At 46.9% G+C, this 23,534-nt stretch overlaps 1 protein-coding gene and 1 long non-coding RNA gene across 4 annotated transcripts in view; one reads left to right on the top strand and one right to left on the bottom strand.

Annotated features, from left to right (window-relative positions):
- Positions 1-23,534, top strand: part of ADAM12 (ADAM metallopeptidase domain 12) — a 353,192-nt gene that overhangs the window by 143,971 nt on the left and 185,687 nt on the right. The window lies entirely within an intron of this gene.
- On the bottom strand, positions 1,021-12,480 carry LOC123577202. 2 transcript variants are annotated; one of them, XR_006701756.1, is made up of 3 exons: positions 7,552-12,480; positions 7,159-7,255; positions 1,021-5,738 (listed from the first exon to the last, which is right to left on the bottom strand). It is a non-coding gene; the product is annotated as an uncharacterized LOC123577202 (long non-coding RNA). The 2 variants fall into 2 exon arrangements; XR_006701755.1 differs by having other exon boundaries at positions 7,159-12,480.

The following is a 23,534-nucleotide window of genomic DNA, read 5'->3' as shown; positions in this document are numbered from 1 at the left end:
AAAATTATAGGCCAATACACCGGATGAACATAGATACAAAAGTACTCAATAAAATATCATCAAACCAAATTCAATGATGCATTAAAAGGATGGTACATCATAACCAAGAGGGATTTGTCCCAGGGATACAAGGATGGTTCAACAGCTACAAATCAATCAGTGGGATATGCCACATAAACAAAATAAAAGATAAAAATCATATGATCAAGTCAGTGACTATTATCAAAAAGACAAGAAATAATAAGTGTTGGCAAGGATGTGGAAATACAGAGAACCCTTGTCCACTGATGGTGGGAATGGATATTGGTTCAGTCACTGTGGAAAACCATATGAATTCCTCAAAAAATTAAAAATAGAATTATCATACGATCCAGTAATTCCACTACTGGGTATCTATCTGAAGAAAACGGGTATATTAATGTGGAAAGAAATACTCAGCCTTACGTTCATTGCAGCATTATTTACAACGGCCACGATATGGAAACAACCTAAGTGCCCATCAACAGATGAATGGATAAAGAAGATGTGGCATACATATTCAATGGAATATTATTCATCTATAAAAAAAAAATAAATGAAAATCTTGCCATTTTGTGACAGCATGGACAGGCCTTGAGTTAAGTGAAATAAATCACCCAGAGAAAGACAAATACCGCATGTTTTCCCTTGTATGAGGAATCTAAAAAAACAAAACAAAGCCCAGACTCATAGACACAGAGAACAGATTGGTGGTTGCCAGAGGAGAAATGGGGTTTGGGGGAGGGCGCAAAGTGAATGAAGGGGATCAAGAAATACAGACGTCCGGTTATAAAATAAATAAGTCATGGAGGCAGAATGTACAGAATGGGGAATATAATCAATAATATTAACTCTGGAGACTTAACAGTGATCATTTCACAATGCATGCAAATATGAAATCATTATGTTGTATGCCTGAAACTAATGCCAATGACCCCTCAAAAAAAATGAGATAGATAAATGGGCTCGTGAAAATGTATAAACTGTGAATTGGTAAAGAAATGACAGGCAACACGAAAGCTATTTTTTATTTGAGTAAAACATTTGTGGTCGATTTGGTAGCGTTTGTTTCTGAATCGCTAGGAAGCAGAGGGACAAGTAGCAAGCATGATGAATCGGCTGACAAGGGCTTTTTTCCCTTGTCCCTGTGTGAAATGATAGAAAATTTCCCATTGCCAGTCTAATTTCCCAAGGAATTGGAGTATGCATGGAATAAAGGCTGAGGTCTCTCAGGAGAGTCAGAAATCCTTGTGAGGGTGAACGCGGGAAGACGGGAAGACTAGGCTGGCTAGTGTTCTGCCTCCGTCACTGTAGGTGTGAAATTGTAGCTTCTCAACAGCCTCTGCCTTCACTGACTGTTCCTGAAACTTGAAGTCGCTACCATGATGCCTGTCTTCTTTATGGTTAGAAAACAACCCAAAAATGCAAGCTGAGAGTTCCCAAATGGAAGCTTCAGGGGAGTGTCGAGGTTAGCACATGGGACAGACCCACCGCAGGGCTGTAGCCAGTAGGACACCAGCCCATTCCGTGGCCGGGACCCTAGGAACAGCACTTTGCCTGGAAGAGACTTCATAAGCCTGTGTGCTGAGCACTTGCTGTGAATGAGGCTGTCCTCAGCTCTCCCCCTAAAAACACAGTGGGACAAACGCTAGCCTTGTCCGCATTTTCAGATGAGGACACAGACTCACAGAGGCTTATGGGATTTGCACAAGGACACACAGGCCTGGGTCCCCTCCTTATGAACCGGCCAATTCAATTTCTTATAAGACTTGACTGGCAAATTATCCTGAATGCAGTGTTTTTTGTTTTGTTTTGTTGTGTTGTGTTGTTTTTTTGTTTTTTAAGAGGGAGACTGCTGCGCTACAGAGATTTCCAAACCTGGCATCCTCTCTACAAACTAAAGCTTTGTGCAGAAACCCAGAATATACAATCCGTAATCCTGGAGGCTAGGAGCCTGTGAGCCATCCCTATAACTGAGTGCCCCCCCCCAACTTAGTTGAAAGAATAGCACTGCCCACAACTCCGCGTGACGCGGCTGTGTGCAGGTGCTGGGTTAGCCAGCCTCCCAGCTCAAAAGAGGCTGAACGCGGCTGCTGAGGATCTTGAGAGAGAGCCCTCTCTAGAGGCGGGGACATCTGCTGGACGGTGGGGGTGTCCACTGGGTCGCCCAGGACCAGATGACTTCTTGAGACCCGGTCTGGCCTTCTGGCTCTGAGGATCTCTGTGTGTTTGGTAATTCAGAAATAAACACTGACGTGGGGGAGAGTAAAGATGCCCCCACTTCTCACATTTGCTTGGCGACGGTGTCGGTGATCGGGTACCTCTTTAACCTGGTAGGGTTTCGTAGCACCTGGCTCAGCCCACGTGCTCGGTGGGATCTCCCTGGCAAAGGGCGAGGTTCCGGGTCTTCGAATCTCAGACCTGCCCCCCCTTCCCCGCCCCCTGCGACGGATTTTGGCACCTGTCTCTCTGCTCGCGTTGGGTATGAACAATGAGCAGCCACTCATAGCCAAATTCCTTTTCCGCCAGTGAGAGAGAAAAGACAGATGGCGAGAGTTTATTTCAGGTATTTTAACCTTGTCCACATGTGGTAACGTTATAATATAAAGAGTGGAAACGGGCGCATGTTAAAATTGCCCATGAGCCAAGAACCTAAGCATAATAATTGTTATTTTATCTGCCCCTTTCAGAGCTTCTATAGAAATGTGTTGCGTCGTCCTATCTTTTAGTCTTCGGCTTGGTCTCCGCCGTGGCTTGCAGACCTCCCGCTCGATATGGTTTATTGCCATGGCAAATTCCAGAATTATCAAGCTCCTGTCGCTCCATTTGTTCGCCTTATCTCCAATTCCCCATGGCCCAGTTCTGACAGATATGATCCAGGTCCGTTCCCATCGATTAACCAAGTCAGCGCAAAACCCCTATTTCTGATTTGCCTATAAACTGACAAGAACGCTCCAGTTACCCAGAGCTGTCTGGTAATAGCGGCAGGAAGGAGAGTCCACCGAAAAACGTTTTGTTAATAGGTGGGGTTAATTGACACATCGAGCCTGTTACATTGATGGTTTAACTGATATTTGCTGATTATCTCCTGGAACCCAGAGCTGCGTGAGAAAGGATGACTCTGAAAATCTCAAGTGTCTGTTTCTATCATAAGCTCTTGTATTTGACCAAGGCTGTAAGGATCTTTCACCAGACTCCTCTGAGTTGTTAAAATATAATACCATAGTACCACTTACAATTGGATTTATGGACATTCCTTTTCTCAATAAAACGTGGACAATGTCATCCCGGCCATCACCTCTGGACTGATAAATCTTTTGGAGGCTTGCGGCAATGGGTTTGCTTTTCGTCTTTTTCTTTCTCATTCAGGGACAACCCCAAACAGGCTGAGCCCTTTGGGTGGTACAATTGTGGGGGAAAGTGCAGGGCTTCTAGAGTTTTCCAGACCTCGCTACCACATCCTAGCCCTGTGATGTCTACATTTCACTTTCCTCACCTGTAAATTTGTGATAACATTTCCATGCACGATCGAGGGGGTGGAATATGATGTCTATAAAGCGTGAGGCTCAAGGCCGGGCCTGGAGCAGGCGTGTAATTGATGGAAGGTGTTGATGGCAATATTTACGGCGAACATCTCAATTACTTGCTTTTCTTCATCACCCCCCACATCTCCGCTGATCCTCATTCAGCGGATGCCATCCTCTTCCTGGTGACACCTGGGAAATGGGATAGAACAGGACATACTCCCTTTAGAGGATTTATATCCGGGGTTGGATTTATGTCCAGTCAAACGTCGGATAAGGGTCTTGTTGGAACAGGGGGCAAACAAGCAGATCCAGACCCAGGGCTATGGGGTGAATGAACGAAGTCTACAGCAAGACACCCCATTTGCCCAGTGGCCTTCGTGCCCCCTGCCCATCGCCCCTGTTCCTGGACCCTTTCATGAAGCCTGAGAGTTTTCTCATGTGCTCTGCCTTGGCAGAACAAAGCACCAAGATGCACATAGTGTGTCAGAGGATCACACAGTCAGGGGGACTACGTGTCCAGGTTTGCCTGCGACGGTCCGGTTTATGCATATAGTCAGGTCATGTTTACTAATGATAGTCCTTTGCGCTCTTGTGGGTGTCTCAAATTGGATGGCGGTTACCCTAACTCTACGGATACCCCAACAATTGATTCTGCTTTGGTTATTGGCAATGACTGATGATTATGATCATAATGTTGCTAAACCCAAAAAGGTCCTTTTGTATTATGCTTCCATGCAATGAAAAGCTTCTAATTTTTCTTATTAGAAAATATGGTGATTTGTGTGGATCAAAAAATGTGCCAAAGACGTAAGCTTTTGCTATTTTCCTATGATAGCTTTGTAGATTGGGGGCATTGGGTTTTCTTCCTGTAGAAAGCAATGAGACTAATTATTTTTTCTTAGGAAGCTATGCAGTCTTCTGGGTAAAATTTAGTCTGTCTTTTCAAAGATCACATGCATTTAATTTTTAGATTTTTATTTATTTTAGAGAGAGAGAGTGCGTGCATGCACACATGAGCAGGGGAGAGGGCCAGAGGGGCGGGGGTTGGGGGAGAGAGAGAGAAAGAGAGAGAGAGAGAGAGAGAGAGAGAGAGAGAGAGAGAGAGAGAATCCTAAGCAGGCTGCACACTCAGCACAGAGCCTGTTGTGGGACTCGACCCCACGACCCTGGGATCATGACCTGAGCTGAAATCAAGAGTTGGACACTTAACCTACTAAAGCCACCCAGAAAGATCCCATGTATTTAGGACATTCATTAGGTACGTAACATGTAGCCTTTGATAGCCATTATCAGAAATCTGCAATCTTCATTCTTCTCTGTTGTAAAAGATATTGTTACTTAACTGTCATTATTTTATTAATTAAGCTCCCCTCAGGTACAAAGATTTGTTTGCCAGCATCTCTGATTCTTGAGCTCAGAGTCTGAAAAGAAAGCCCCAGGAGAACAGGGGAAACACAAATCTTCTCCCTCATGTTACACTGCATTTCAGGTGCCAACACAGTGGATGGGAACTTACAGGGAGAAGGCAGGCTCGAATCTGCAGGGTGTGGATGTGGATGAGACCCAGAACTCCTCTGGGGGCATCTCAAGGTTCATCTTTCAAAATCTGGAATTCTCTCTCTGGCCCAAGGCAGTGCCCTCTGGCCTCCTGCCAGGGTCGTCCTGGCGGCCCAGCTGGCTTCCAGGAAGGGAGGGAGGCTGCCTCCCCAACCCACAGAGCCCTCTGGTTTTTTGATACACGTTCAGCATTCCGAATGGTCGAAACGAAAGGCCTGGTTAATAAAGGACGGGCCCGAAGTAACAGTTGCAGCGGTGCGATACCTTTCACATTACGGTAAGAAAGAGGAGATTTATAATCCTGGCGGATAAGCCCTTTTCCTGGAGCCGCTCAAGCCTAACGGTTTCTTGAGGCTGAAGCAAAAGGCCCACCACGAGCTGTGATTTATGCAGCCAGCACTGACGGAACGCATCTTGTCAGAGGCGAGGCTGTGTAAGAGCTGGGACACCGTGGTTCAGCCTCATCAAGCTGACTTGTGCTTGCGTAGAGTTTGCGTTTTCATCTTCGTGGGAATCCTTTTAACTTCTGAGTGGGATTTACCACTTCAGGAAAGGCCGTCTTGTCCTCGTTGGGTGGAGACAAGCCTCGGCTCCCCAGTCCCGCCTGATGTTTCACACGGAATCAGTGCTGGAACACTGGTGGGGGTGGGGCGTGGGGGGTGGAGTGAGGACTGGAATTTTCTGCGGGACGGATGAAGACATGTCTGCCCAGGAGTCATCAGTGTGTGATTGGGGGTGGGGTGCTGCTCTGTTCTCTCTAATCATCCAAACTATTTAAATTTTTTTAAAAAAGTAATATTTATTTGTGAAAGAGAGAGAGGCAGAGTGTGAGCAGGAGAGGGGCAGAGAGAGAGGGAGACACAGAATTTGAAGCAGGCTCCAGGCTGCGAGCTGCCAGCACAGAGCCCCATGCGGGGCTTGAACTCACGAACTGTGAGATTATGACCTGAGCTGAAGTCAGACGCTTAACGGACTGAGCCACCCAGGCACCTCTAAATTGTTGTTAATGTCTATTTATTTTTAAGAGAGAGAGAGAGAGAGAGAGAGAGAAAGAATGTGAGCGGGGGAGGGGCGGAGACAGAGGGAGACACAGAATCCGAAGCAGGCTCCAGGCTCTGAGGCATCAGCACAGAGCCCGACGCAGGGCTCGAACTCCCGGACCGTGTGATCATGACCTGAGCCGAAGTCAGACACTTAACTGACTGAGCCACCCAGGAGCCCTTATAATCATCCAAACTGTTTAAAAGAACAGGCTGTGAGCAAATATTTTTAGCACCAAACAGCAGAGCAAGCATGGGAAGGGGACTACAAAAAGCTGAAATGGAATGACCTGGGGGATGTGGTCATTGCTGCCGCCTGCAGGTGGGGTCCCTTCTGGGCAAGGCTGCCGGTGTTCTGACGACCAGTAGCGGGAGGGCGTTAGGCAGAAAAGCAGGGCAGCTCGTGAGCCCTCACTGGTCAGAAGATGCGTGTGTTCGTGGAGGCCGTGGCCCTTGGGTGACACACCCAACCTGTACTGTTTACACAAGCACTTTGGACCTTTGTCATGCACTTGAGTTCCATGCCTGAGCTGAGTCCTCCCTTTCGCCCGTTGAGTCCCAACCCCGCCAGGGACAGCATGGCACGGTGCCTGCCGATGGGGACCTTCCGCTGGCTCCGTCCTGCTCGACCCGCTGCTGTGGGCTGCGAGCCGGTCCTTCCCCAACACCGGGGCCTTCGTCCTCCTCTCTCCCTGGTGATTGCCGTGCAGTCCCAAAACCTAAGCCCCCTCAGTCAATCACTTCACTGAACCTGAACTGAACCACATACCCCTCAAGGGGGAGGCCCTGTCCTGAGATCTCCCCGACGTGTGTAGCATAGATTGAAACCCAGAGTCAACAGAAGGAGAAGGGGAGGGGCGATAGAGCCAGGGAGGGAGCCAGAGGAACACTGCGGGACTGTCCCCGAGCCAGAGATTCAAAAGCGCCCTTCACCCTCCAGCCAGCGGGGCCCATGGCTGGTGGCATCCCTGTGTCCCTCTGGGGAGGCAGAGGCCCAGAAAGGGGAAGGCACTTACCCAGGTCGGACAGCCACATCTGCTGGCAGCCGGGTGATGTTCGGATGCAGGTGGCCTGTGCCCGAGCTGGGAGCCACGTGGTCCCTCACAGAAGGCGCTGGTGGGAAAGGTAAGGTCAGGAGACGCATGAGGCTGGCCTGCACTGGCCTGTTCAGAAGGTCAAGGCATGTCTGGCTAGACAGATGGAGAGGAGTCAGACAAGCCAGGGGACCTCCACAGATGGATTCAGGAGTTTGAACCTGGTACCATGGGACAGGAGCTAGAGACAAGGGTTTTGAGCAGGAAAATGGCCCAGTAGAGGGTTTCAGGAGAAGTCGCTCAGGCAGACAGGAGTTGGCAGGATGAGGGGAAGGGGTAGGAAAGTGCGGGCCGGCTGAAGAGCGATGGCCTCACCCATGCGGTGGCCACAGAAAGTGGGCTCACAGCCCGTGGTGGGACTGAGGGCACCGGTCCTGGGAGTTGGCTGATCCAGGGGCCTCTGCGTGGCCACCTGCGTTCAAGTAGGAGTCCAAGTTGAATCATTGTGAACGTCAGATACTCATCTCAAAAATATTTGCTCCTGTCAGGGGCCCTGTTGCTTCCTTTTTTAAAAACATAAGTCTTTTCATTTAAGTCACAAATGCCCACAGTAAAAAGAAACTCGTTCCAAAAAGGGTGCTGGAAATAACTGTATCTTCTTCTGACCACCTCCTCCCAGACCCTCCAGAACCTTCTCTCAGAGGCAACCCCTGTTTGCAGCCCCTCGTAAACATTTCCAGAGAGACTCCGTGCGTCTGTTAACACGTCTGTGTGTGGGGACGAGGAGAGCTTCAAATACTTGCGGTGTTTACTTCAGGCAGCGGCATTCTAAGTGCTTTGCAAACGTCTTCTCGAAACAGCTCTTAGCAACCCTAAGAGAGGAACTGTTACTGTCCCCCCTTTTGACACATGGGGAAACGGAGGAGGGAGTGACTTCCCTGAGTTGCGCAGCTGCTGGAGGGCAGAGCAGAGAAGGGACTGCCCACTGCTGGTCCCTTGGCATCTGGCCCCCTGCACTTACCTGCTGGCGGTCACCCTGTGATCAGCCACGCGATTGTGCTTGTGTTTTTAGTGCTGTGTGGCACGCCACGGGCTGGATGAACTCAAATTCCCCCAGCCAGCTTCCTTTTATTATTGATGGGCATGTAGGTTGTTTCCAGTCTTCTGATTTCATCATATTTTCGCAGTGATTCATTGGGTCAAGTCATAAATTTGGACTTTTGTAGTCACTGCGTTATTTTCTTAAGCGTCGTAACGAGACGTTTGTTAAGCTGCTTACCACTGAACTGAACAGTCACCTCAGTGCAGAAAGCTGGTTTTTGGAAGAAGGAACCTGCTCTAAATTGCTTTTACTATATCCACGGAAAGTAGAGGCAACAGATGGTCTCTCCTTTGAGCGGTAAGCCAGCAAGAGTTCCTGCTGGTGTTTTGGCAGGGAAACTTTTAAGAACATTGTCGAGACGCCCTCGTGGGGGCTCTGCCTCCATCCGAGTGCTTTTGGTGTCCTGGGAGCTTTTCAAAATATGGATTACCAATCATAACCATAATTAGTTTTCGTCACATGGAGATTTAATATTAAAAACAAATATTCAGTTTTGTGTTGGTGGGTAATTTAGCCCATGCATATTTTTATACTTAGCAATTATTTTTCAACCCTCAGAGAAAAATGTTTGAGTGTAATCAGTAGGCAGTTTATTTATTTATTTGGCAACATGCAGCGTATTATTCCACAAAGTCCTATTGAAGCAAATGTTTGATCAATTATTGGCTGTTGTTTTGCTTTGTTTTGTTTTCCTGCCCGTGTGCCTGAAACACCCACTTAAGAATCTGTGATGTTTGGGGCTCCTGGGTGGCTCAGCCGGTTAAGCGTCCAACTTCAGCTCAGGTCATGGTCTTAGGATTTGTGAGTTCAAGCCCCACGTAGGACTCTGTGCTGACAGCTCAGAGCCTGGAACCGGCTTCAGATTCTGTCTCTCCCTCTCTCTCTGCTCTTCCTCCACTCGCGCTCTGTCTGTCTCTCAAAAATAAAAAAACAAACATTAAAAAACTTAAAAAAAAAAAAAGAATCTGTGATATTCAACTAATTCCCCCTGGCTACCTCATCTGGGCATCATCTCTGAAATTCCCTAGTCTGAAATTGGATAAAGGAGCGTGTTCTTTTTCAAGGACAAAGCACGTATACATCACATCATATCCAATCTAAGATACTGTCAAGTGGCAAAGAATAACCCATGGCATTTTACTGTTTATAAAATTCTGATTTATAATACCATTACCAGAACACAAGAGTTTCTGTTTGTAGTATATCTTTGAGCTTAGCCTGCCTCTAAAATAATGGATATATGCCTTCCACAAGTATTTATTGAGCACCTGTTATCTGCCAATGTGCTAAACAATTGCAGGGGGGAAAAGGTAAGACCTGAAATCTCGTAGAGCTTTGAGGGGCTCTGAGGTTGGGGATGAGAGTTGGCATGGGTTGTAAAAAAAAAAAAAGATCCCTCCCTGTACTAAAATACCACTCACCTGTGTACTGTAAAGAGGTGAATTTTATGGTGTGTGAGTTTATATTTTAATAATGCTGTTATTTAAAAAAAAAAATCCCTCTGGGTTCTTAAGGGAAAATACACAGGAAGCAGATGGTAGGACTGACCTCAGAGACCCAAATACATTTGTAAGTATTTGGTCATGACCGAAGAAAAACATCCCGTTGCCTAATATTGCAATAAAATGGAAAAGAATCAATCTCTCCATAATCAAGACCACAGTTCAGTTCAGAAGGCCCCCAATGCTTATGTTTTGGAGATCGGTATATCAGTCCCTGAGGTGGATACAGTTAGGTCAGCAAAACTAGCCTGGGACCGAGCAAGACAGCAAGGAAACCCAGATTTTTTCATATATAGGGGAAGCGAATATATTGGCCCAAACAGCAAACAAACCCCCCCCCCTCCCAAAAAAGAGAGAGTGAGAAGAGCTGCCACGTAACTTTCCATCATTAATTTTATTTCCTTTTGGGGATTGTTACCAAAAGATAAACTAATGCTTGATCAAGACAAGTATAGCTTAATTTTGCACACGTGCATCCAGAACATGCCTCTTACTCCTCAGTTCAAGGTGAAGCTGATAGAATTTAGTCACCTGGAAAACGCAGCATCCTGACCATTATTAGAACGAATTGCTTTTTCAAAATTCTAATTAACGAGCCCAAAGCTGTGTTAACGTTCATACTGACACCATATTCTCAGACTGAATTTTCACAGCTGTGTGTGAAAAAAAAAATTCAAGTCTGTGGAGGAGAGAATCCTCGTTTGGAAGGTAAGAATCCGAGCCTGAATCCTCATCAACAGCCCGGTGCTGGCCATCGTGATACGTAGCCAGGCTCTTGAGCTGCGTCAGGGTGGGGTTGGGAGCACATGGGAGCCAACGTCCATCTCCTAGGGACACAGGCAAAGCCCCAGATAACTCCTGTTCCTTTTCTGTCTCCTGAATTCTGCATTGCACATTGGACTTCACAACTGCTCCAGCCTGAGAGTGTTATTTGGGTTAGTTTGTTTCAAATAACAGAAAACCTGACTCAAAATAGCTTGTGTGCAAAGCGTGTTCCTCAGCTCACATGGCCTCCCTGGCTCTGTACCTCCCTCTCTGGGAGCTTCATCATGAGCGTGCACCTGGCCACAGAAAGCATGGAGGGCTGTTGGCAGGTCCGGGGTCATGTGGTCTCAGATCCCTTCTCCTTTGAGAATGTCAGCTCTCTTTCACAGTCTCTGTGACAATCGGTGGGAAATCCGCCCCCTGAGGACCCCTCACTGAGCCCAGGACGGTGGGGTGTTCTGCACGTCTAGCCTGGGGAACTTGCCCTGGGTTAGGTGTGCATGTACCCCTATATGGTCCCTCAACCCTTGCCTAGAAGATAAGCTAACCACTCGTCTCACCCTGCGAAGAGGGGTGGAGAGGAAGTAAGACCACGGCAAGAGTCCCCCTTCCCCTCATCTGTGAAGGGAGCTTGGGAGGAAACGTACTTCCTGAAGGTTTGGATGCAGTGACCTGATGTCACGGGGGTAGACTCTCTCCCTCTGGCCAGGGTGCCTTCTGGGGAATCCGCTCCACCCCCATTCTGTCCAAACGTCTCCTTGGGCAGCCCCATGTGGTTGCAAATGGCGGCCTCAGTTTCATGTCTCCCATTGTGATACCACAGCCCCCCAACAGCGGGGAGAAAGGGCCTCAAGATCCACTGTTGGTGGAATGGATTCCACAAAACCATACTGACTGAGAGTGGGAAAACGGTAGTGACCCACTGGTGGAAAACAGGGGCCAGAGTACCTTGTGCCTGGAAGTCATCCACAAACACCCGCTGTAACCTTCCCGTGAGCCCCCAGGCTGTCTGACCTCTCGTGGCTTTCCTCCCTCCCTGTCAACCTACCCCTGATGTTCAGAAAAGCTCTAGCTCTGGATCAACCCCGCCTCCCAAAGCGCAGAGTTAACTAATGGAGAGAAATCTCTCTTCCTCGTACCGATGTCCACATGTCGTCCCTGGTGTCCTTCGTGTCCTAGCCATCATTTCAGACACCAGTCATTTTTAATATGCACCTCCTCCATCATCCTCTTCGCTGGACTCATTTATTCAGCCTTTAAGAGAGACCCGCCCTATACGTCCTGTCACCAGAACACCTTCCAGGATGTTCTCCCTCATGCCCCTCCCTCCCCCGTCACACTTCGCTCTTTCTCATCTAGCATGTGGCATGCCGTGTGGTCATTGCCTTAATATTAGACAGGGACCTGCCAGGGGTAGGTGCGAGGTGACTCAGTGGGGCTGGCACCCAGGAGCGGGAGGAAGGAACGGGCTCCCTTTCTTGGGCGAGGACTGGAGGATAAAAGGCAAGATTGTTTGTAGAGCACCAGCACAGCCCTGATTCTGAGGAAAGCGTCAGTCAGCATCAGCTGCTGTCATGTCAGCTCTGTCATGTGCTGTTTCTGGAAGGACGAAATGGAGTTCACCAAGCACAGATGAAGGGAAAGACCTTCCCCACAGCAGGTCAGCCCGGGAGGAGGCCAGCAGGCATGGATACCCCTGGCAGGTGGGGAGAAGACAAAGCTTCTGGTTTCTATCGTAGCCAGGGAAGACTGAGCATCGAGCCTCTGAATGATGTCGGGGTCCGGAGAATCCCAAGATGTGGCTACACATTAATACAAGCATTAAGGAATAAGTTACACATGCATTATTTTAGAATATCCACCAGTGACATCGGGTGCTCAGTAGGATAGCTAACTAACTGTACTCTGAACTGTCATGGATCCAGCCCCCAAAATGTGTTGCATTGCGTGTGTTCTGCTATCGACCTCCACGCTAACTGGACCGGAAGCCTGGAAGCCATGGTAAAGGCAAGTGGAAAGAGCTTCTTGTTTTATAAAATCTGTGCTTTGGATCCTCTCTGGCTGAAAGCCTGCACCCAGTGTGACAAGACCGTCCTTGTATCGTCATCCTCTTCCCGAAAACTTCTCGAATGGCTTGTGACAGAATACAGTTGAACTATCTGGATGATTTTGATAATAATATGACCACTATCTGAAACTCTACAGGTGTAAAATTCTGACTGCTTCATTGGTCACAGTCAAAGGTGTGACAAATCATCATATCATGACGTCAAGTCCTCATAAATTCTAGGTGAAAATGGGACACCCCAGTATTTATCACCATCAGTTGCCCTTATGTATTCTAAAGAATAGTCACAGCTTAAGACAGTTTTGTCTTTTATGCCAAGACCAGGAAGGAACAGCACCGTCAATCGGGTAATTTCTATTCACTTCTATCCGTTTGGAACGATTCTCACACGTCCAGCAGAATTTTATAGAGGTGTCTAAAGAAATTTACACCCAGGGTTGCTACCGTAATAAAGATTTCAGAAGCTGTGTTCGTTTTTCACTCTCTTCATCAAGGTGAGAACAGTCTACATTTTCTGGAAGTAGCCATGAGAGGCAATTAAAGAATGAAAAATGCGCCTCCTCTGTTGATAGCAGTTGGGTTCTGTGCCAGAATTCCCGAGTGCGGATTGACAGTGTTCTTGCCTTCAGAATTCCAGCTTTCATTGCTCTCTCCCTGCTCTCACTTTTGACAGCAGCATAATGAGTAATAGAAAAGTTTCATTAATTCTTGAAAAGAAATGTTCTGTCGTTTGACATTTCTCAGAGAATAGTCTTATGACAAAAAGTTGGCTCGTAACTGAGGAAAAGCTCAATTTGTATGGGCTAGCAGACGTGATCGCCGAGAAAGTTGTGAGAGGGAGCAGAGGGAAAAAAGAACCTCTTCCCTTTTCTCTTTCTAAGCTGCAGTGTAGCTTAATAGATGGATGAGATTCAGAGAAGTTGACCCATCCCACTGGGCCTCGTAGACTTTTCTTGCAACAAAGGAACACTTTTAAATTGTTTTCTTAACATTTATTTACTTTTGAGAGACAGAGAGCGAGTATGAGCAGGGGAGGGGCAGAGAGAGAGGGAGACACAGAATCCGAAGCAGGCGCCAGGTTCCGAGCTGTCAGCACAGAGCCCGATGCAGGGCTCGAACCTACGAACCATGAGATAGATCACGGCCTGAGCCAAAATCGGACGCTTAACCGACTGAGCCACCCAGGTGCCCCAACAAAGGAACACTTTAGCCAGATTGCTTAGACTGTTGTCTTTTTCTGCTCAGTCTTCCTGTGTTGTAAGCTGCTGGTTTCTGCTCTCTGCATTTGAGGTGTTGATTTTATCCCCCAGTAAACACTTCACATATTTCCTGTCGGCTAATCACCTACCACTGAAAAGCAAAGAGAAATCCTGTTTGATGTCCTTCTTTTTGCTGTAACTTTGTTAAGAATTGTGTATGATGTGCCTCTCCTGCACCTCCCATATCTACTTGTTTGTGTGCAGAACCACATATGAATCTTTTTTAAAAACATTTTTAATGTTTATTTATTTTTGAGAGACAGAGAGAGAGAGAGAGACAGAGCATGAGTGAGGGAGGGGCAGAGAGAGTGGGAGACACAGAATCCCAAGCAGGCTCCAGGCTCTAGGCTCTGAGCTGTCCACACAGAGCCCGACGCGGGGCTCGAACTCATGAATCGTGAGATCATGACCTGAGCTGAAGTCGGACGCATAACCGACTGAGCCACCCAGGTGCCCCAGGTACGAGTTTTTGATCTCAGTGTCTACTTCTTGATTTTCTCCTGTTACCTTAATCTTGTATGTTGTTACCAGATACTTTTGATTTTTTTTTAATGTTTATTTATTTTTGAGAGAGAAAGAGACAGAACGCGAGGTAGGGAGGGGCAGAGAGAGAGAGACGGAGACACAGAATCCCAAGCAGGCTCCAGGCTCTGAGCTGTCAGCACAGAGCCTGATACGGGGCTCGAACTGAAGAAACTCAAGATCATGACCTGAGTGGAAGTCGGGTGCTTAACTGACTGAGCCACCCAGGTGCCCCCACATATGAATCTTTGACAGCTCTGAGAACCATCCAGCCGACCAAGGACTAGAGCCTGATGATGCAAGGACAGGTTTCTGGACCTCAGCACTGATGACTTTTGCAGAGGAGGGGGGTTACTCTTTGTTGAGGGAGGCTGTCCTGTGCATTGTAGGATGTTTAACAGCATCCCTGGTCTCTGCCCACAATCTGCCCCCTAAATTATGACAACCAAACGTGTCTCCACATATTATCAATGTCCTCTGCAGGGCAAAATCACCCCAACTGAGAACCACCGATGTAAAGATTTTTAAAAACAATTATTTTAATGTTTATTTGGGGGGGGGCAGGGGGAGACAGAGTGTGAGCAGGGGAGGGGCAGAGAGAGAGGGAGACACAGAAACAGAAGCAGGCTCCAGGCTCTGATCTGTCAGCACAGAGCCCGATGCAGAGCTTGAACCCACGAACTGTGAGATCATGACCTGAGCCGAAGTCGGACGCTTAACTGGCGCCCCAAGAACTGATGATGTAAAATAAGGGATTTAAGGCAGCTTCTTCAAATCCTCCATGGGTTTTCTTCCGTGGTCTCAGTCCACAGCTAGAAGGTATTTCTCTGTGTTTCTCATCAAGAAACACAGAGTGCGCAGGTCTACGTAATCCCACACATAAGATGCAAATCTGTGCCTGTCTTTATATAAAACATACATTACCAGGAAAAAAAAAGTTCACAGAGGTCATTGAAATCTGTTACTTACATGGAAGTCTCAGTGTCCACTGTTTTGCCTTTTACTGTTATTCATGGCAAACTACGTAAGGGTCTTGTATATTTTTGTAATCTTATCTAACAACATATTCTGGAATTTAATCTCTAAATTTTGAGGGATGGTGATAAAAAGATGAGTGGAACAAGAATATCAGTATCTGAGAAACCATTTCAGTAACCACAACTATCATCCTCTTAGTATCAGTAAATAATCTAGGGCAGTATAAACTTGGAGAGGTTTACAAAAATATGAGAGAACCACAGAAGAAATTATATTTTAGTAACCAGCTGCCATGTGAGCCAGTATAATTAGTGTGGAAGCAACCGTGGTTTATACTGGGTTTGTTATTGGTAGACAAGAGCCTAGACAAAATCTGTTCCCTAAACGGTGACCACCAAACGTGTCTCCGCATATTATCGATATCCTCTGCGGGGCAAAATCGCCCCAACTGAGAACCACCGATTTAAAGATTTTTTTAAAATGCCGACGGCATTTCTAATCTGCTGAAACGGTACTTGAAGTACACAGACGCACGTTGACCTCTTCTTTGAGAACCATTTCTTAAATTATCATTTCCATGTAGTTTCATGTTCAACATCTAACCTCAAACCGCGCTACAGTAATTCACGTAATCTGCTGTAACACAGCATAGACTGTAAGGAAAGACCCTAATGCGTCATTATTTCTTATGAAACCAAAGTCTGTCAACTCTGCTCAGATTTGTGGCACCACACGGTAGCTTTCTGCGGACAAAGAGGCGTCAGAAACCCTCTCCCTTTTCTGGGTGCTTTCTCCCCGTTCCTCCTCCTCCCCAGGCTTTCTGAGCCAAGATCACAAAATGTCCATCTGCAATGACTTTTGGTTTATATTCTTCATCCCCGTTTTCCTTCCTCTGTGTCTGCCGAGAATTGCAAACCCTTCAGGAGAAAGGAAGCCCACATACTGAACACAGTTAGAACATGATTCTTGCTGTTTCTTTCTTTAAACGTTGGCGTTAGCCAGATAACCTCATAACTATCCAGTATTCCGTCTTAGCAGATACAGACAAACATCCTGTAATAGGAAAAGATACATTTTTTTGGGTAACAGACAAATTGGTGTGTTTGTCAACGTTAGATAGGAATACTCACATTCTGGAAGGCAGGAGACCGTGTTTCCCTTTATTCACGAGATGTTATGATTAACTTAATTCCCTGGCAGCGTGTTAACGAGTCAACTCTTCTAGTTTAATGCTTGCATTTGAAACTGTTAAAAATGGATGAGCCTGCCTCCCTAGACCAGTAGGAGAGTGTGTCCACTGAGTGTAACTTAATGGCACGTAGCTGTTTTGGGATTTAGGGCCTTGATGTCTCTTGGGGTCAGCATTGCTAGGATGTATGGCAAGTTCTTTTCAAAAGGGCGAGAAAGAAATTCAAGGTCCATGGACTTGTTCTACACACTAGTGGTCTTAAGTTGCAGAATGACCTTGGTCTTGCCTTCTATTTCCCCCCATTAAAGAAAATTTAACAACAACACAGAGGTGGAGATTTCTGACGTTTAGTTACTTGAGTTCAAGTTAGATCCTGTTTGGCTGAACTCAAGGTCATTTGTTTAGGTGCTGCTGGGGGAAAAAATGGGCATTTCTCTGGACACATGAAATCTTGCTGGGAAGTCTAGATTAGAGCCGTCCCACCAAAATTTTTAGACTATGATGCACTGGGTTTTTTTAAACGTAGATGAGTGTACGTATTCATGTGTCTTATCGGAATTTACCCAGATACCAGTGATGTTTTTACTCATAAACCTGATCATCTAGTGACCAGAATATTTCAGATTTTTTTTAAATATCAACAATAAAAACAAATCACAACATACTGAACAGCCATTTCCCAAGCAGTAACATTTATGCATAGTCAACAGTGATAGGAGGGCAGAGATTCAAGGAGTTTGCAAAGTCTGAGACAAGATGTCTTAGCCCGGGCTTTGTCTTCCCTTCTGGAAAGTACAGCATGAGTGTGCTTCTCACCCATCAGACGCCAGTGTCCACCTGACCTGTGAAAGCCTGTCTCTTTCAGAAGGACTTTCTATATGAAGGCCAGATCATGTTTAACAAGTAGACTGATCCTGAACCGGTATGGATTGAGTCAGGTTTCGGGAAACGGTAACAAGTCAATGGATGTGGGCGGTCCCATTTATTTCTAGTTGTCTAGTGATTACTAACATTGAATTGAATCTTTAGCTACCCTGTGTAAAGTGGGTTCTTGTGATTAAACTAATCTCACGTAAGAGCAATGGAGTTGGTCCAAAGTACAGAGGGAGTTTCTTCCTATATACTTGGGATTCTTCTGCTTGTAAGTGACAGAACACCGGTTAGTTTGCTTACTGAAAATGTAAAGAAGCTTTTGCAGCACACAACTGGAAAGCAAGCTACAACTTGCTTCGGGCATGGCCGGAGCCAAGGGCTCAGAATGCCATGAGGGCTGTGTCTCTGTGACTGTCTCTTGGTCAGGCTCTCTTGCTATGACAGTCCAGAAGGCCACCAGCATCCCCAGACTCCTACACTCTTAGCTTTGGAACTGCAGGCAAATGAAACTAGCTCTCAAGAACCTGTGGCAAAATCTTGAGGTGGTGTCCACTTGGCTTGGTTTTCATCATGTGCGTGTCCCCTGAGCAATCACTGCGGCTTCAAAATGGGGGTTTCTGTGGGAACTCGGTTTTCATGCCCATGTCTGTGACTGTGGGTGGCGTCCTACCTAATCCACTTAGCATAGAGTATCCACAGGAGTGGGGGTTATGGTGCCAGCCAAAGGGGGAGGAATTGATGGGTGGGGGATGTGGGAAAGGATGACAGGAACAGCAGTGGTGGCAATGTAGACATAGAATCTGGATAAGATAGGGGCACCTGGGTGGCTCAGTTGGTTAAGTGTCCGACTTCGGCTCAGGTCATGATCTCACAGTTTGCAAGTTTGAGGTCTGCGTTGGGCTCTGTGAGAGCAGCTCATAGCTTGGAGCCTGCTTCAGATTCTGTGTCTCCCTCTCTCTCTGCCCCGCCCCTCTCCCTCTCTCTCTCTCTCCCTCTCCCTCTCTCTCTCTGTCTCTTAAAAATAAACATTTTAAGAATTTTTAAATAAATAAGGAATCTGGATAAGATGCAGCTAGAAGATATTCAACATTTATTTAAAATCTATAATGCAGGAGGCTCTTTCCTAGGAAGATAGAAGTCTAGAAGATACTAGAAATATAAGGAATCATTCCTGCCCCTTGAGAACTCGCATCCTAGTAAATCTACACAGCAAATGTTTATGGATCTCCTGTAGTTCATTTGCATTTCCGAACATATATTTAACCATGCCAGATGCTGTTCTGGGTGCTGCTGACATGGCGGTGATGAACAAAACAGGTCCGGTCCCTGCCGTCACGGAACTTGGGCTCCACGCTGAGACCGGGGCAGGCGTTCCGTGAAGGGCACCGATCACAGAGAGAATCGCATGGTCCCACCCTCCAGGCTAAGCCAGTGTTTCTTACACACTGACGTGCGTCCCAGGGTGTGGTGCCAGGGCCTACAGCATCGGCCCCGCCTGGGAGCTCGTGAAGGCAGATCAGGCTACAGTAACCCCTCTGTACTGCTGAATCCGTCTTCACAAGATCCTCAGGTGACACATTAGGTGGTCTTCAGGAGCACATCAAAGTTTAGGAGGCTCTGGTCTAGAACGGTGGTTAGCCAGCAAGGACCCCTGGGCCAACTTTCAATAAAGTTTTATTGGAACACAGCCCTGCCCCTTCGCTTGTGTGTTACCTGTGGCTGCTTTCACACTTCCCCGGGCCGACTTGGGCAGTTGCGACAAGATCGCGTGGCCTGCAAAGCCTGAAATACCTATTGCCTGGAGGTTTAGAGAGAGAAAAAAAAAAAATTTCTCAGAAGCAATGCCAAGTTCATGGGTGTGCAAACCGAGTAGTCCCCCAGGACCGCATCCTCGTTTAATGTTCTGCTCTTCTTGTCTTGAAATTCTTACGAAGTTGTCAACAAGGGCACCACATGTCCCTTCGCACTGAGAACGCAAGTTCCTAGCTAGTCCTGCTGGGAAGCAAAATGTCATCTCAGCACCGTGAGCCGAAGCCACGTGTGTGCACAGGTTTCCAGGGAAGGAGTTAGTAGCCCGGCCTCAGAGGGTCAGACGAGGCTCCCTCGACTGGATCCTTGGCTGAGCCCTGAGGGATGAGAAGGATTTCTGGGAGCCTTCGTCCATGAAGACAGAGCACAAAGTGGGGATGTCCCTTCCAATGTACTAGAGGGCCCAACCCAAAGTGGCTTCATCGGTGAGGAGTTTATTTTCTCATGTAAACGGGCAGACAGGGCACTTGTAATCACTGAACACCAGCACCACCCGGGGTGGCCACTCGGTGATTCTCTTGAGATTTTTCTCGTAGTTACAGGTGATGCTGTTGCTCTAAGCATCACACCTTCACCCAGCGGCGTCTCACGGTTGGAAAGAAAAGGAAGCCACGTTTCCTCCCTTGCATTGCCCTTTCCATTGGGAGAGAAAGCCTTTCCGGAACCCCTCACAGCATAACGCTGACCAGGGTTAGATCAGAGGGGTGGGGAGACCGCCATCTCCAGCCTCACGGGCAGGAGGAAGCTCCACCATGAGGAAGGCAGGCCGACACTAGCAGCTGGAAGCTTGACAGCCCGGCCCGGCGTCCATCACAGGCCGAGGTGCCGTCGCTGCTTCTGTTGCAAAGACCTCAGTCTGGAATTCCTTCGGTCCCTGAGCAAACTCGACGGGCATTGAGAAGATGACTGGGGTCACCAAAGGAAAAAAAATAATCTGATTTGCTCAGTTTTTCTGGAAACACATCTACCACAGACAGGAAGGCCCATCAGGATTGGCCAGGCTCCCAAGCGAGGGGCCGGGCATAGCTCAGTGGGGCAGAGCCTCTCGCCGCCCAAACTATGCGACTTTTGTAAGTGCTTCCGAATAGTTTCTGAGGAATTTGTGGGAGTGGGAAGGAAAATTATACCTGGAAAGATATTTGGTCAGATCCTGTCAGATGAGGAAAGGATATTCAGGGTATGTTTGTGAAAAATGATTTCTTATCGAAAAATGGAATGGCTCTTCAGTAAAATGGTATTTGATGCTTTGATAGAGTTTATGCCTAAATCATTTTTTCTCACTGACTTCTGCGTTTCCGCATGTTTATGTTTCTATATTTGTTCAAAAAAGAACGTCTGAAATCTGTAAAACATAATTTTTCTTGGCCGGAGCATCTACATTCCACGCAGGAATTCTACTATACTTGCTTTTTATAAAGTAAAGTTAAAACGTCTGTTGCAGTATTTACCTTAAATGTGATTTTAGTTACAATTGAACCGAGGTATTTTTCCTCCCTCAAACTGTAATTCTTTTGCGTACATGTTGGAGGATTACACCTAACGTTAATATACGTATCAAACAAAGAATGCTTTCCTGTTCCTTATAGGAAACCACTGTTATGATTCCTACAGATTAAATAAGATTCGTTTTCTTGTTAGGTATTAAGGTAAGGAACTTTACACTTAGAAATGAATGTTCCACGTGGTTTCTTTGCTACATTAATGGCATGCCTGTCTCTATCTCCATATACCCATTCTCTTCGCTCACCCCGTACCTGATTATCACTGGGTACCGGTTAACACAAAAGATGTCTAGTTAAAGATGTCACAGGGCTTGGGGCACCTGGGTGGCTTAGTCAGTTGAGCATCTGACTTCGGCTCAGGTCATGATCTCACGGTCTGTGAGTTCGAGCCCGGTGTCGAGCTCTGTGCTGACAACTCAGAGCCTGGAGCCTGCTTTGGATTCTGTGTCTCCCTCTCTCTCCGCCCCTCCCCTGCTCGTGCTCTGTCTCTGTCTTACAAAAAGGAATAAACATGAAAAAAAAAATTTAAAGAAAGATGTCACAGGGCAAGAACCGTTCGGCTAAGAGGTTTTCAAGTTGCCATTTACCATGGCACCTTTAAAAGGAACCAAGACAGGGGCGCCTGGGTGGCGCAGTCGGTTGAGCGTCCGACTTCAGCCAGGTCACGATCTCGCGGTCCGTGAGTTCGAGCCCCGCGTCGGGCTCTGGGCTGATGGCTCAGAGCCTGGAGCCTGTTTCCGATTCTGTGTCTCCCTCTCTCTCTGCCCCTCCCCCGTTCATGCTCTGTCTCTCTCTGTCCCAAAAATAAATAAACATTGAAAAAAAATTTTTTTAAAGGAACCAAGACAAAAGTTTACCCATAATTCCCTTGCATTCTGCCATCTGCAACGCATGGAATGAAAGTGTCTCGCGTGGAGACATGTTTTTCTTTAGGGTGGTTTGAAGATTGTCAATTTGACCTTCGGGAAAACATTAGAACGACATTTCAGAGACACCCAGGTATGCGAACCCCCAGTCACTTGGGGACCTTGTACAACTTGAAGTCACTTGAATTCTGCAGACACTCCAAGATGATGAGAATTCTGTGGAAGCAAAGTGCTTCTTGCCTGTTGGCCCCAGCCAAATTGCACCGTTGTGAGTGGCTTGTGTTTTTAGTTGAAGGCTTTGCTTTGGAGTTCAGCTGCAATTTCACTCTCATTGTCATCTTAAATCTGTAATTTTGAGAGAAAGTTTTTAAAAATATCTTCTCTCCACGCTAGTAATTATTCAGACTGGGGAACGACCTTTATTTCTCCTGGTTAAAAAAGAGAGAGAAAGAGAGAAGAAGAAATAGAGCCCTTGGGGTTTTTTTCAAGCCCTTGGATTACAGGGTGGGACACCTCAAAATGCAAAAGGAAGATTTGCAGACTTCGTAATGTCATTTGATAGTCATTAAATTTACACAAAATTACAGTTCAGTGAACTTAAGGGTGGGCCAAAAGGGGTAAAAGTGGCAATAGTCAGAAAGCCCCAAATCTGGAATCAATTAACTGAAAACAAATTAACCAACAATTATGGTAGGACTTGTTTATTTTTCTAAAACTCTTGAAATAAAGCAAAATTCTCCACAGGTACTAATAACGGGAAACCCACGTGAGTGCATTTTAGAGCTGGATTTCTCCACATGGGGTAGATCTCTAGCCACCGCAAAACAAGAGCTCAACCAAGAAGTTTGGAGGTTGTGATTTACCATGTCGCATTCCAAGAAGGGACATATGTGGGAGGCCAGGAGATGCTTAGACAGCAGACGGATTGTTTGCTTTTCCACTGGACTGGATGAGTTCTGTCCTTACAAATCCAGCGGACGGACCATCCCCCCACCCCTTCTCCCAGATGTCCTTTAGGTTAATTATGTAGTCGCTAAACCAGTGTAACACCACCCACCTGGCAGGGCTGGACCCAAGGCCCTGGCCCAAGGCTGGTCCAGCTCACAGAGGCAGTGCCCTCACTCCTGGTCTTCCCATCAATGGTGTCCCCTTGGCCCTCTGGATCTTTACTGTTTCCCTCTCCTTTTCTGCACGGGGCTGTGAAGTCTCGACGTCTTGCTGATTTGCCATCATTCTTGTCCATTGTTACTGCCGCCATCGTACCTGGTTATTATGCTCAGGCTCTCAGTCTGCCCTAACACGCACAGCCCTACGGTTATTCATCCCCCAGGGATGGCGTGAGAATGTACCACAAATTGGTACTTTGCTTAAAATAACAGAAATTTATTCTCATCGCTCTGGAGGCCAGAACTCTGAAATCAAGGGCTTCTGATTTCCAGTAGGGCCTCGCTCCCTCTGAAGGCTCTAGGGAAGCATCTTCACTTGCCTCTGTCTCCTTAGAAGGACACCAGTCACTGGGTTAGGGCCCACCCTACTCCAACCTGACCTCATCTTCACTCGAGCCCATCCACAGAGACCCTGTTTTCAGATAAGATCACAATCACGAATACTGGGGTTTAGGGCTTCAACCTATCTTTTTCAGGGGACACAACCGAACCCACAGCATCTACCATGTTGTTCTCTCTCAAATGCCCCTCTTCCTATCACTCTGTTGTTCAGAACCTTCTTGCCTATGGGAGAAATTCTGACTACTTTAGCTGGGTGATCATACTCTTCCCCAACCTGGCCAAGCCCACTTTTCCAGTCTTCCTTCCCATCATCCCCATTGGAGAGCCCTATGCCCTGCCCAGACTGATCTATTTATTGTCTCCAGAGCATTGCACATGCATTTGTAGTATCTGTGTCTTTGCTCACAGCATCCTT

Source organism: Leopardus geoffroyi, chromosome D2, assembly GCF_018350155.1.
Source record: "Leopardus geoffroyi isolate Oge1 chromosome D2, O.geoffroyi_Oge1_pat1.0, whole genome shotgun sequence".
NCBI lineage: Eukaryota > Metazoa > Chordata > Mammalia > Carnivora > Felidae > Leopardus > Leopardus geoffroyi.
Note: the sequence above shows the minus strand (reverse complement) of the source record. Positions and strands in the feature narration are given on the sequence as shown.